The 13,239-nt window shown below is 40.2% G+C and overlaps 1 protein-coding gene across 10 annotated transcripts in view; it reads left to right on the plus strand.

Moving 5' to 3' along the window:
- The window catches only part of ST6GALNAC3 (ST6 N-acetylgalactosaminide alpha-2,6-sialyltransferase 3), a 514,884-nt gene that overhangs the window by 429,608 nt on the left and 72,037 nt on the right, over positions 1 to 13,239 (plus strand). The window lies entirely within an intron of this gene.

Genomic DNA, 13,239 nt, shown 5'->3' on the forward strand with positions numbered 1-13,239 from the left:
AATTTAGTTGAAATACTTGGCTTCTGAGGTTATTTTCTTTACTGACATGTGCATCTATGTAAAACATATTCTTGTTAAATTATGTAGAAAGTATAAACATTATTTGTTTTACCTTTTCCTCTCCTGAATAGTAATAGAAAGTTTGAAACACTGTGTAAGTCTCCCAAAATTGTTTATTTTATTTTGCTGGTTGAGGAAGCCCAAGTCAAAACCACCGCCATACGCAATAGTGAGCTACTGAGGAATTTTGAGTGAAGTGAAATGAAACCTTTAGATTTATATGTAAGAAAGATCACCCTATCAACAAATGGTGTTAGGACAACTGCATATCCACATACAAAAAAATGAAGTTAGACTCTACCTCACACAATATACAAAAATTAACAAAATGGATCACAGACTTAAATGTAGGAAATAAAACTTAAAACCACTGGGTGTTACATGCAAACAATGAAGCATGGGACACTACATCAAAAACTAATGATGTACTGTATGGTCACTAACATATCATAAAAAATTTAAAAAAAAACCCTGAAAGAAAACACAGGAGTGAATTTTCCTGATCTGGAATAGACAGTGATTTCTTACAGTCAATGCTAGAAGCATAAGCAACAACAAAATAGAGAAACTGGACTTCACTAAAATTAAAAACTTTTGCACTTGAAAAACAACTGTCAAGAAAGTGAAAAAAAAAACAATCCGGAGGAAGTATTTGCAAGTTATATACCTGATAAGAGATTTTGTATCTAGAATATATAAAGAATTATTACAACCCAATAACAAAAAGACAAATATCCCAATTAAAAATGATTTCAATAGACAAAGGATTTGAATAGATATTTCTCCCAAAAATGCAACTAGCCAATAAGCACATGAAAAGATGTTCAACATCAGTAGGCATCAGAGAAATGCAAATCAAAACCACAATGTGATTCTACTTCATAAGCACTAGGATGGCTATTATCAAAAAAAATAGACAATAACAAGTATTGACAAAGATGGAGAAACTGAGTCTCACACATACAGCTGCTCTGAGAAAACACTCTGGTAGTGCCTGGAAATGTTAAACATACAGGTGCATATGATCCAGTAATTTCACCCTAAGAGAAGTGGAAACACACATTTACATGAAACTTGTCCGTGAATGTTCGTAGCAGCATTATTCATAATAGCCGAAAGGTGGAAACAACCCAAATGCCCACCAAGTGATAAGTGTATTAATGGTATATACATACAATTATAGAATCTTACTCAGCAATAAAAAGGACTAATAAATACTACAAAATGGTTGAACATTGAAAACATTGTATTAAGTGAAAGAAGCCAGTCGCAAAAGGCCACTTCCCTGAAATGTCCAGAATAGGCAAATCTATAGAGCCTGAAAGTAGACTGGGGCTGGGGCTGGGGCATGGCACTGGGGCAGAAATGAGGTGACCTGCTAACGGGTGCAGGGTTTCTTTGGGGCTGATAAAAACAGTGTAAAAAAGTAGATTGTGGTAATGATACACAGCTCATGGAGATACTAAAAAACACTGAACTCTATACTTTTTTAAATTTTTTATTATGTTAGTCACCATACAGTACATCATTAGTTTTTGTTTTTGTTTTTTAATGTTTTTTATTATATTATGTTAGTCACCATACAGTACATCCCCGGTTTCCGATGTAAAGTTCGATGATTCATTAGTTGCGTATAACACCCAGTGCACCATGCAATACGTGCCCTCCTTACTACCCATCACCGGTCTATCCCATTCCCCCACCCCCCTCCCCTCTGAGGCCCTCAGTTTGTTTCTCATAGTCCATAGTCTCTCATGTTTCATTCCCCCTTCCGATTACCCCCCTTTCTTTATCCCTTTCTTCCCCTACCGATCTTCCTAGTTCTTATGTTCCATAGATGAGAGAAATCATATGATAATTGTCTTTCTCTGCTTGACTTATTTCACTTAGCATTATCTCCTCCAGTGCGTCCATGTTGCAGCAAATGTTGAGAATTAGTTCTTTCTGATAGCTGAGTAATACTCCATTGTATATATGGACCACATCTTCTTAATCCAGTCATCTGTTGAAGGGCATCTTGGCTCCTTCCATGATTTAGCTATTGTGGACAATGCTACTATGAACATTGGGGTGCATATGGCCCTTCTCTTCACTACATCTGTATCTTTGGGGTAAATATCCAGTAGTGCAATGGCTGGGTCATAGGGTAGCTCAATTTTTAATTTTTTAAGGGACCTTTACACTGTTTTCCAGAGTGGCTGTACCAACTTGCATTCCCACCAACAATGTAGGAGGGATCCCCTTTCCTTTCTCCACATCATTAGTTTTTGATGTAGTGTTCTATGATTCATTGTTTGCGTATAACACCCAGTGCTCCATGCAATACGTGCCCTCCTTAATACCCATCACCGGCCCAACCCATTTCCCCACCCCCCTCCCCTCTTTGTTTCCCAGAACTCTATACTTTAAATGAATGAATAATACAGTGTGTGAGTTACTACAAAGCTATTAAAGAGAAAAAAAAAAAAGATCGTTAAGTGTCGATGTGGAAGATAGGATATTAGAGACTGACACTATAGATAAGGAAGTAAGCCAAAAAAGTGTTGCTATAATCCAAGGAAGTGATGAGCGGGCTTGAATTAACATAGTGGAAATGGGGATGATACTGCGGGAACAAGTGCAAGGAGGTAACTAGGCGAAACACCTCAGCATCATCCTTGATGGGTGGTAACCATCAAAGTATTTAAGAACGCCCAGGGGCACCTGGGTGGCTTATTGGTTAAGCAGCTGACTCTTGATTTAGGCTCAGGTCTCAGGGTTGTGAGGTCAAGCCCTGTGTCGGGCTCCATGCTACGTGGAGCCTGCTTAAAATTCTCTCTCGCCCTCTCCTTCTACCCCTCCCTCCCTCTAAAAAAATAAATAAAAATAAAAAAATAAAAACACCCAGAGCTGAGGCCTCTGTCCAGCAGTTCCTATCCTCCAGCTGGCGTAATTGGAGAATCATTTTAATTAATTTTATTGTTTAGTGGCAAAATTTGCTTGTCTCTCACATTTACCCATTGTTTGAAGTCTGCCTTGTAAAAATTGGCATGTTGCCTTAACTCGTGAAAATTTTGTTTGTTTAGTCAATGATCAGGATCTGTTGTGGATTCTAGAATATATAAATGTCTGTACAAGAAAGGTCAGAGAGGCTAATTCCCAAATTAGAAATCTATAGTTGAAAGACTAAGCTGTTAAGCAGATGTGCAGATGAAGGGATCAAACCCCCATGTGGTGTTGGACCAGCTCTCTCACCATGATTCCATCTGGGCTGAGCAGAAAAGGCACAGCAGCGCCGGTGCTACGTGGGGCTTTTACTGAGGACATCTCTTTGGAATACTGAGAAGGTCCTATTGATACTCCTGACATTCAGCATAATCAAGATGGGACCCTTTTCGGCAACCTGACAATGTGTTTACACAGACAGGATTTTTCTCTTAAGATTCCATTAAATATTTAACACCACTAAAGAAAAATACAACCAGCAACATAGCTGTATCAGAATGGGAAATCAATCAGTTTTCAATCTTGTTTGGCAACCCTCTCACTCAACCGGGCAGGCAGGAATCCCGTGGAAAGACAGGAAGGGATGTTAGGCCTTGAGCCAGAGATGAAATTAAATCTGTGTTGGTCCATCTACTTAAAAACCTGCAGCCCTTTCGGTATGCTGACAAAGGGACACACTTGGAGAGGCAGATGCCTGACATCGCCTTTGTCTGGAGAACCAGAGGTATCTCAGAAGTCATGCTGATTGTTTCCAGCACCTTTTTAAAATGTTGCTCTTTTCACCCGTACAGTTTTCTCTGGTATTCCCCAGAGGAAGATAGTACTCGGGATTTCAGAGTCTCAGCAACAACCTGATGACAAAGTTAGGCGTATTTAGTAACCAATTTAACTTTCATACTCCCAAGCAGTAGAAATAGTAGCAATAATAACAATAATAAAAATATTTTGCGTTTATTTAGCATGGTACAGTTACAAAGCACTTCACATATATTGTCTTGTTTAATTTACCCAGTGGAAAAAGCTGTGCTATTTAACTGTTCAATATATATTTAATTTGATTTTATTATGAAAAAATATGAAGCAAAAAGTTTTTCTCCATAGGAAAATAAAGGCCATAGAAGAGTTCTTAGCACAGCTTCTGTGGGAATGCTCAGCAATGTTCTTTCTCCCTCCTGCCCCTCCAAAGATACTTTGGCTAATAGTAAATGTTCCTGATACCTTCACCAGGAGCAGAAAGTAGCAACAATTTCTCCCATTTTGTCAAGGAGGATCCATTGAGCCTCCCAAGTCCAGAGAGGAGTAGACGAGAGCATATGATGAACTTGACCACATTTCTCTGATAAAGACAGTGATAGCAAAGAAGTCTTGTCTGCCAGTTTGCCTCTCACTAGACCATAGACTTAATCTTGCAGCGTAGGTTCTTACAGAAACCAGGACAACCTACCAGGCTGAACCAGAGATTCAACATGAAGCTAATAAAGCTTGAGCACCAGGGCTCTTGACGTGCATGGGTCCCCTTTGGATGTAAAGAGACCACAGAAGGAGGAACTGAATCTTCAGGTCTCCAGTAACTTGTGATTTACTTTTTCTTCTAAATATTGACTTTCATACCTAATTTGTATTTGATTTGTAATTCCATTTTTTCTTAAAGACCCCCACTCCTCTCATTCATGTAGGCTTTAGGCCTCATGCCACTTGGATCCAAAAGTACTTGATTCAAAATAATACCACAGCAGGGGCACCTGGCTGGCTCAGTCAGTAGAGCATGCACTCTTGATCTCAGGGTTGTAAGTTCCAGCCCCACGTTGGGTGTAGACATTACATAAAAATAAAGTCTTTAAAGTTAATAGTAATAATAATATCATAGCAAATGGCCTCAACCTTCATAGCACAAGGCCAGATTTGGATTAAATGCCAAACTAGTGGTAGATCCACTAGTGATACAAAACTGGTAAGATCAAACAGTAACACACCAAGTTCAAATATGCAAAATAAATGCCGAATCTTTTTTTTTTTTAATGATGCTTCTTTATTTTTCTGTTTTTTTTAGCAGTTTTTTTTTTTTTTTAAGATTTTATTTATTTATTTGACAGAGACAGCCAGCGAGAGAAGGAACACAAGCAGGAGGAGTAGGAGAGGAAGAAGCAGGCTCATAGCAGAGGAGCCTGATGTGGGGCTCGATCCCAGAACGCTGGGATCACGCCCTGAGCCGAAGGCAGATGCTTAACGACTGCACCACTCAGGAGCCCTGCTTCTTTATTTTTCTGAAACTGATCTACTCTTCAGTCTTCTAATCTTCCTCCTGGGCAGTAGGGAAAATTCAGTTTGGTAGTTCTGTTTTTTTTCTTTCCATTTAAATACTCATTTCCAGGAAAATGCTTGAACTTTTTAGAATTTTCCACCTCCCCCTTTCTGTTCCCAAAGATGATGTCTGGGTATAGGGAGTAGGGGTGGGAGGTGTCCCTTGGTGTTCGTATCCAAGTGCAGAGGGCCCCTCTGATCCCATTCATGACACCTGTTTTTTTCTGGGCTCTTATTGGGTAAACTTTATGGGGATTTGCCATGCTGGGAACAAAATGACTCCAGCTGGGAGCACGCCCCCTTTTAAAGCTAATGCCATCCTCCTCCTGCTGTCTTCCAGAATGCAGGATGAAGCTTGAGTTGAGCAAGACTCTGGAGAGCTAAACACAGGCCATTTCACTCTGTGGGGCCACCACCACCGTCTCCTCCCAGAGCACAACCACACCACCCCCTCCATATCAAGAGACATCAGGACACCTATCTTCCCTCTGGCTTCCCCTACCTCTCTCCCTGTTTCTTCCCACAGAGGAATTCCACAGAGAAGGAGGAAACTCCCCCATTACCCCCCATGTCCCATTTTCTCTTACTTTTGTTAGATGAGCTTCTAAGTCATCTCCTTCTTCCTGAAACGATAAACCTCACAGCTCAGCTGAAGTAATAGAAAGAGCACAACTATGCCTGATTTGTGCTTCAGGCCTGGTTCTTGATGTGTTAATTGAAGCTAACAGATTTTAGAAAATCCTTTTCATTTTCAGCAGAACCAGTTGTTCAAAATGATTGTCTTGCTGCCTGTGCCAAAGATCTGGATATCCAAAGCCGTGTATCAACTCTCCCTTTACCTTTGCAATCCTACCCTAATAATCCTAATCCTCCCTGGGGCAAATGGATGCCTCTGGAACACTATGGGGACGTGCACAAAAGACTGCAGAAAGAAAAAGCACGTTAACATAATTCAAAATTATTACCTCTACCATAAGACTATTAAGAGGTCTTTTTTCAGATTTTCTTTTGTAAGTATTTCTGTTTTGAGCAGTGCTGTATTTTTGTTTTATTTCAGTTACTGTTCTAAGTGACAGTTTGGTACTCTGATATACTTAGAAACTAGTCAGGTAAGTTCATATTTATATTTGGTTAACAAATATGACTTCTTTGGATAGTAGACGTTAGGTAATAGTGAATGGCAGGTGCCATTCCAACCAGCAAGGCTCTCCCAGATTCTACTCCAAAATAGTGACCTGCTATATACATGTGGGTATCTATCTATATCTATCTATATCTATATATCTATATCTATATATCTCAGACATGGTTTGATATAGTGACTTTCAAAGGGGCCTTGCTTAACAACTAGAAGGTAAAGAGCAATTCATACTTAAGACATCCCAACAATAGAAGGACCATGGCAAGAACTTCCGTACTAGTCTTCCTACATCTACTCTCTCTCCCTATATCTTATTTTCTACACAAAAACCAGAACCTTTCTTATAAACCCAAATAACCCTCCAGTGGCTTCTCATTACTCAGAGTAAAAGTTCTTATTCTTTACAATGTCACAGCAGGTCCTACATGTCCTTCCACCTGCCTCCTCTCACCCCATTCCAGCCACACTGGCCTCCTTGCTGTGCCTCCAACCCTTGGGAACACTCCTGCGATAGGGCCTTCCCAATTACTAGAGCACTCCTCCCTGGGATGCCCTGTGGCTCATCCCCTCATTTCCTTCACACCCTGCTGAAATGTCAACTCATCAGAAAGGTTGTTGGACCACCCTGACTGAAGTCCTCTCCTTGCCTTACACATCACTATCTGCCTCTTCTCCTGTTTGATTCTTCTTCTTAGCACTTACTTCCATTGTCAGAATTCATTTTCTGGGGCGCCTGGGTAGCACAGTCATTAAGCGTCTGCCTTCGGCTCAGGGCGTGATCCCGGCGTTTTGGGATCGAGTCCCACATCGGGCTCCTTCGCTGGGATCCTGCTTCTTCCTCTCCCACTCCCCCTGCTGTGTTCCCTTTCTCACTGGCTGTCTCTCTGTCACATAAATAAATAAAATCTTAAAAAAAAAAAAAAGAATTCATTTTCTGTCTCTCTTCAGTGGAAAGTATACTACATGAGACGGGATCTGCTTTATTTCTTACTGAAATCCCAGCACCTAAAGGAACCCCAGGCACAAAGTATACTCTAAATTACAGCGACCGACTCATCCCAGGTTGCTTAGAAATTTCTCAGGTTTAGCAGAAAATGTCACATCCTTGGAATCCACTCTGCCCCAGGAAATCCCAGACTGTTGGCGACCCTACTGTCAATAAATGCGGGATGAAAGAAAGGGAAAAAAAGGAATAAAGACAGGGAAGGTGGGTGGGAGGGGGCTAGGGAGGAAAGGAAGGAGGGAGAGAGAGAAAGAGAGGGAAAGGATCTGAATATTTCCCTATTATATATGTGGAAAACAAAAGAGATATTTTTGTACTGTTTTCAAGGGATGCCTGGATCAAATTAAATATGTTTTTAAAGCGGTGAGACCCTCTTATTCTTGGTTTTGATGTTTCACAGTACCATAACACATCTGATTGGAATTTCAATTTCAGGTTTAATACACTATGCAAGCTGGCGTAGGCTCTATAATTATGCATATTCATGGGAGCAATCATGCCCTTACTTTTGATATGACTGGCAAAGTAAGGTACTAACAAGAGAACAATAATCAAAGAAACAGGGGCAGTACCAATGGTTATTTACTTACGACATTTACTAGAAAAACCGAAGCAAAATGAAAGATTGTTTCCAATGATGTACTAAAACTAGCAAAACAATGTGATAAAATGTCATTTTTTTCTTTCCCTTTACACAGTAAAACATAGTAAAGCTGCACCACCAGGCAGTCACTCCACCAGATGCAATAATATCCAAATGTGAAGGTCCTTAATAATATTGCAGTTTTAATTTTTAATTCCTTTGATATTTCAAAGATGTCCTTCGAACAGTCCAAATCAAATCAATTGGTCCTATCTCTTGTGGATCCCTATGTTGTGGTCCCAAGAACCTACTGTTCTTTTCTGGGTGCTTTTCAGTTATTTACCTTGATAATCCTTCAGTCTGTCTGGGCTGGGTGTGTCAATTTGTAATCAGCTGTGGAACGTAATAAAGGAAGACCTGCCTTCCTAAGCTTGCAATCGGCAGTTGTGTTATCAGGACCAAAGACTCTCTGTTGAGTATGTTTCATTTGATCTAAGCAAATAATTACATACCTCGGTGCCTTGGTAGTTGCATCTGTATGATAGAAATAAGATTGTTGGGGCGCCTGGGTGGCACAGCGGTTAAGCGTCTGCCTTTGGCTCAGGGCGTGATCCCGACGTTCTGGGATCGAGCCTCACATCAGGCTCTTCTGCTATGAGCCTGCTTCTTCCTCTCCCACTCCCCCTGCTTGTGTTCCCTCTCTCGCTGGCTGTCTCTATCTCTGTCGAATAAATAAATAAAATCTTTAAAAAAAAAAAAAAAGAAATAAGATTGTTGCTGCCTTGAGGTCTTTTGGCAATGGGAGAGGAGTCTTTAGAAATCAAAGCAAGGAAGAAAACACTTTAAACTCAAGACAGGAATCACATCTTATTATCCTGTATCCCCAGTGCACAGCAGAACTCCCAAGTAGCTTACTGTGGGCCTTGGGAAGTTGCTGATCAATTATGTTATTCCATCCTGTAAGCTGCCCCATGAAGCAGGTGTTATCACACCTTGCTTGTAAAGCTCAGAGAGGTTCAGTGGCTTGCCCAAGATCAGACAACAAGTACACGGGAGGCATGCTTCAAACCTTGCCCTTCCAACTGTAGTTGGGTCGTCATTCCAGGACACTCGTGCATTTCCTTCCATAATTGAACTGATTTATGTTAACCATTTCACGTTGTTTTAATACATCAAAGCCTATCTGCAGATCCGTATGGAAGGTTTGTGCCCAGGCCCGCTTCTGTATCGTGTGTGTACTTTCTTCCTGACGCTGTCTTTGCAGACCATCTCTATCCCAGCATGAGAGTTGTCTATAAACCCTGTGCAGTCGCTTTGTAATTTGGAATCTCTACAGGAGCTGACTGCATTGAACCAGTGCATGGATTAACACCTCCTTCAACGCGAACCATTCCCCACCCACACCAGCAGTTTTTACCCAACCAAACAATAGCAGACGGAGCTCCTACACTGTGGAGAGGAAGCGATGGAAAGGCATAGTGGAAATACTGACACACCATACATTACTTAGTGTGCAGGTGCATTAATGAGCCCTCGCCTCAAATCCCAGGTTTGCCAAGAGTGTCTCTGCTCATGGATCACAGCAAAACCATCTTGGGTGTGAGAGGAAATGCTAGTAGTATTCACGCCTGCACTAAGCATTTCCTGGAACCCATCACAAAAGATGCATTTTCCAAATGGATTTTGTTAATTTAATTTATTTTGTTCTTCTTGTAGCTAGAAACCTAGAGGGAAATTGAGAAGAATAAGTGGGTGAAAGTGCTCCAGGGGTTGGCTGTGGAGGCACCCAGGCATTCTGAACGGACCTTGATGAGTACTGCTTGTCAAAGGATCTGCTGTGCGTTTTCCAGAATAAAATAACCCCTTTTTCAGCTGTTGATAAACTATCCTCTAGGGAAATGAATGAAGAGCCATATACTACTGTCTCTGCTGCCCAAATGTACACTTGTCTGAAGTGAAGGCAACCAAAACAATATAACAAGAAATAATAGTTTAAAAAATACTACGTTTTCCTTCCAAGACATATTTTGTCTTATTGATACAAAACAAGTTCAGTACACGCAAGGAGGAAGAAGTATTCCAGACTGAAAATGGATTTCAGCCTGGCAAAAACAAATTAATAGGAACACGATAAGTCACTTATTTAACCCAGTACAGGGGCTGCCAGATTAACCTTGCGTGAGTTAAGACAACTACAGAAAATTCTGTGTTTGTTCTGCTGCAAAATTAGCCCAGGCAAATCAAAACAAGACTCCTAGGCAAATCAAAATGACATGTTCAAAATAAAATCATGTTAATATGGGTTGCAAATGCAACTTTATTAGCAAGTCAACTTTAGGAGAAGTGCAGTCTGGATGTGAAAACCTGATTGCTTGAAAAAACACTCCCAAATAATTACTCTCCTAATGGGACTACAATAAAAATCATGCAAGACAGCATGAAGAGAGCCTCCTCCTACTTCTCACCCTGTGTATTATTCATGGCTGCAGGTTAGCTTGTAGCCCTAAATATCATACTTCTCACCAGAAACAGCACTAAGTAATTGGGTGCTGCAGGGCTCACTGTTCAATACTGAGTCATTTTGATTAGACCCATATTTTATCACTAGTGCTATTAACATCAGAGGTTTTTTTCAGCTATGAAACTTCTATGTTCTTGGACTTGATGTTCATAAAATTAAAGAAATCAGTTTCTTCCATCTACTTTTCTCTTCAAGAATCAAGTGACTTAGTGTTTCATCCAGGTCTAGGTGGCTTGAATCACCAGTCACTTTCTGTCTGATGCTAGATTGTGAACTCAGTCCATTTTCTGTAACTGAGCAGCAAAGTTAAAGAAGGGCTGGGCCATGCCCTAAATTGTGGAAGACTTAGATCTAATGTAGACAGTTAATTCAGCCATTTCTGAGTAGTGTGCACTCATATTGGTTGAGCTAATAATGTCCCTCTGAAACCAATATGAACTTTATGGAATATATTGATAGATTTATTCCAACTTTATGGAATATGTTAATAAAAATATCTTTATAAAATATATAAAACCTTTATGAAATACCATTAAAAATGTATGTATAAGGGCGCCTGGGTGGCTCGGTTGGCTAGGCGGCTGCCTTAGGCTTGGGTCATGATCCCAGGGTCCTGGGATTGAGCCCTGAATCGGGCTTCTTGCTCAGCAGGGAGCCTGCTTCTCCCTCGGCCCCTCCCGCTCCTTGTGCTCTCACTCTCTCTCTCTCTGTCACATAAATAATTTTTTAAAAAAATGTAGGCATAGTAATGGGCAATTCTTCACCTATGCTTTGGATCCTCTGCCCTTAGACAGTCCTTGTTTGGCTTCCTCCCAACCTCCTTACTTCCTTCCCTCCCGTCCACCTCCATTCTTTCTTTCCTTACTTCCATCTTTCCTCCCTCCCTTCCTTCCTCGCTTCCTTGCTTCTTACTTCCATACATTCAATGAGTTCTCTGTACTGTTGATGTTTCTCCATGCAGCCTATGAAAATACTTAATTCCATTTTTCTTACTTTTCGTTTTTTCAGTCCCATACTCTGCTGTCTTTACTATGATAAACTCTTCTATCCTTCATGTAGGCTACTTCGAAGTGGTGTGTACTCTCAATGTCTTTGTCCCTAAACTTTTATCTACTTCTCTAACTCACGCAGCTAGGTTTTCACACTACCATACCAATAAACTTACCAATGACAGCCTATGTTGCAAAAGTGCATGGACATTTTCTTTGTTTTTATCTATCTTTCTGGGACATTTGACTCATTTCCCTTTAACAAAATTCTCTCTTCTCCTGCCTTGTGGGACATCACTCTGTTCCTCTTTCATCCTATTCTTTGGATTTTCCTTTTCTTAATCCAGAAATATCATTGTCCCCAGGATCTTTTTCTTGGTTATTTCCCTTTCACTCTATGTGTAATTCTTAGGTGACCTCATTCATCTCTGTAGCTTCAGATAGCATTTAAATGTTCACAGTCTCAGCCTATGCCTGTTGAGATCCAGAATCAAATATCAGTTATCTGTTAGATGTCTGTACTTCAGTACATTTGTAGGCAACTAAAACTCGAACTACCTGAAACTGGAACACATTTTCTTTTCTCCCAAAACTTCTCCTTGGTTTCTTTTCCCTAAGATGGGCAAAAATGACGGATATCCTTAGTGATGGGCAAGGCTTCTCATCTTCCACATTCAATTTTACACTGAATCTTATTTATTCTATGTCATATCTGTACTTCTCCCCATTCCCCCTGCTCTTTTTTCTTTTTTAAAGTATTTTTGCTGAAGTTAACTGACATACAATAGCCTATTAGTGTCAGGTGCACATCATAATGATTCAATACTTTTATACATTACAAAGTGATCCCCACAATAAGTCCAGTTACCACCTGCTGCCTTTTAATTGGAATCTTTTCACTGAATTAAAATTTCTTCTGAAATACTACTATCTGTACTTCTGGTGTGACCTCCTCCAAAATGCAAATCCAGTCGTATCACGCCCCTGATTAAAATCTCTTTATGGTTTCCTACTGTATTAGTTAGGGTTCTGCAGAGAAGTAGGACTGATAGGTCATAAGGTGTTGGATCACACAATCATGGAGGCTGAAAAGTCTCACAATCTGCCATCGGCAAGCTGAAGGACAGCGGTGGTGTAGTTCAAAGTCCTATGAACCAGGAGCTCTGAAGAAAGATTGATGTCCCAGCTCAAACAGTCAGGTAGAGAGTGAATTCAAACTTCCTCTGCCTTTTTGTTCTATTCAAACCCTCAGTGGATTGGATGGTGCCCTTCCACATTGAGTAGGGTCATCTAGGTTACTCAGTCCACCAACTGAAATGCTAGCCTCTTCCAGAAACACACTCAGAGACACACCCAAAAATAGTATTTAACCAGCTAAGTAGACATTACTTAGCCCATTCAAAATAACACATAAAACTAATCATTATACCCACTATTTACATTGTGTACCTTCTACAGGTATTTTCTTTATGGTTAGCATGGGGTTTACATAAAATATCTATGGTTATAACAATCTATTTTAAGCTGATAATAACTTAACTTCACTTGCATCCAAGAACTCTACACCTTTACCTCTACACATTATGTATTAGAGATATCACATTTGACATCTATTTACATTGCATGTCCATAAATACAATTTTACTTAGTTATTTT

This window comes from Ursus americanus, chromosome 12 (assembly GCF_024610735.1).
Source record: "Ursus americanus isolate L20-20 chromosome 12, mUrsAme1.1.p, whole genome shotgun sequence".
NCBI lineage: Eukaryota > Metazoa > Chordata > Mammalia > Carnivora > Ursidae > Ursus > Ursus americanus.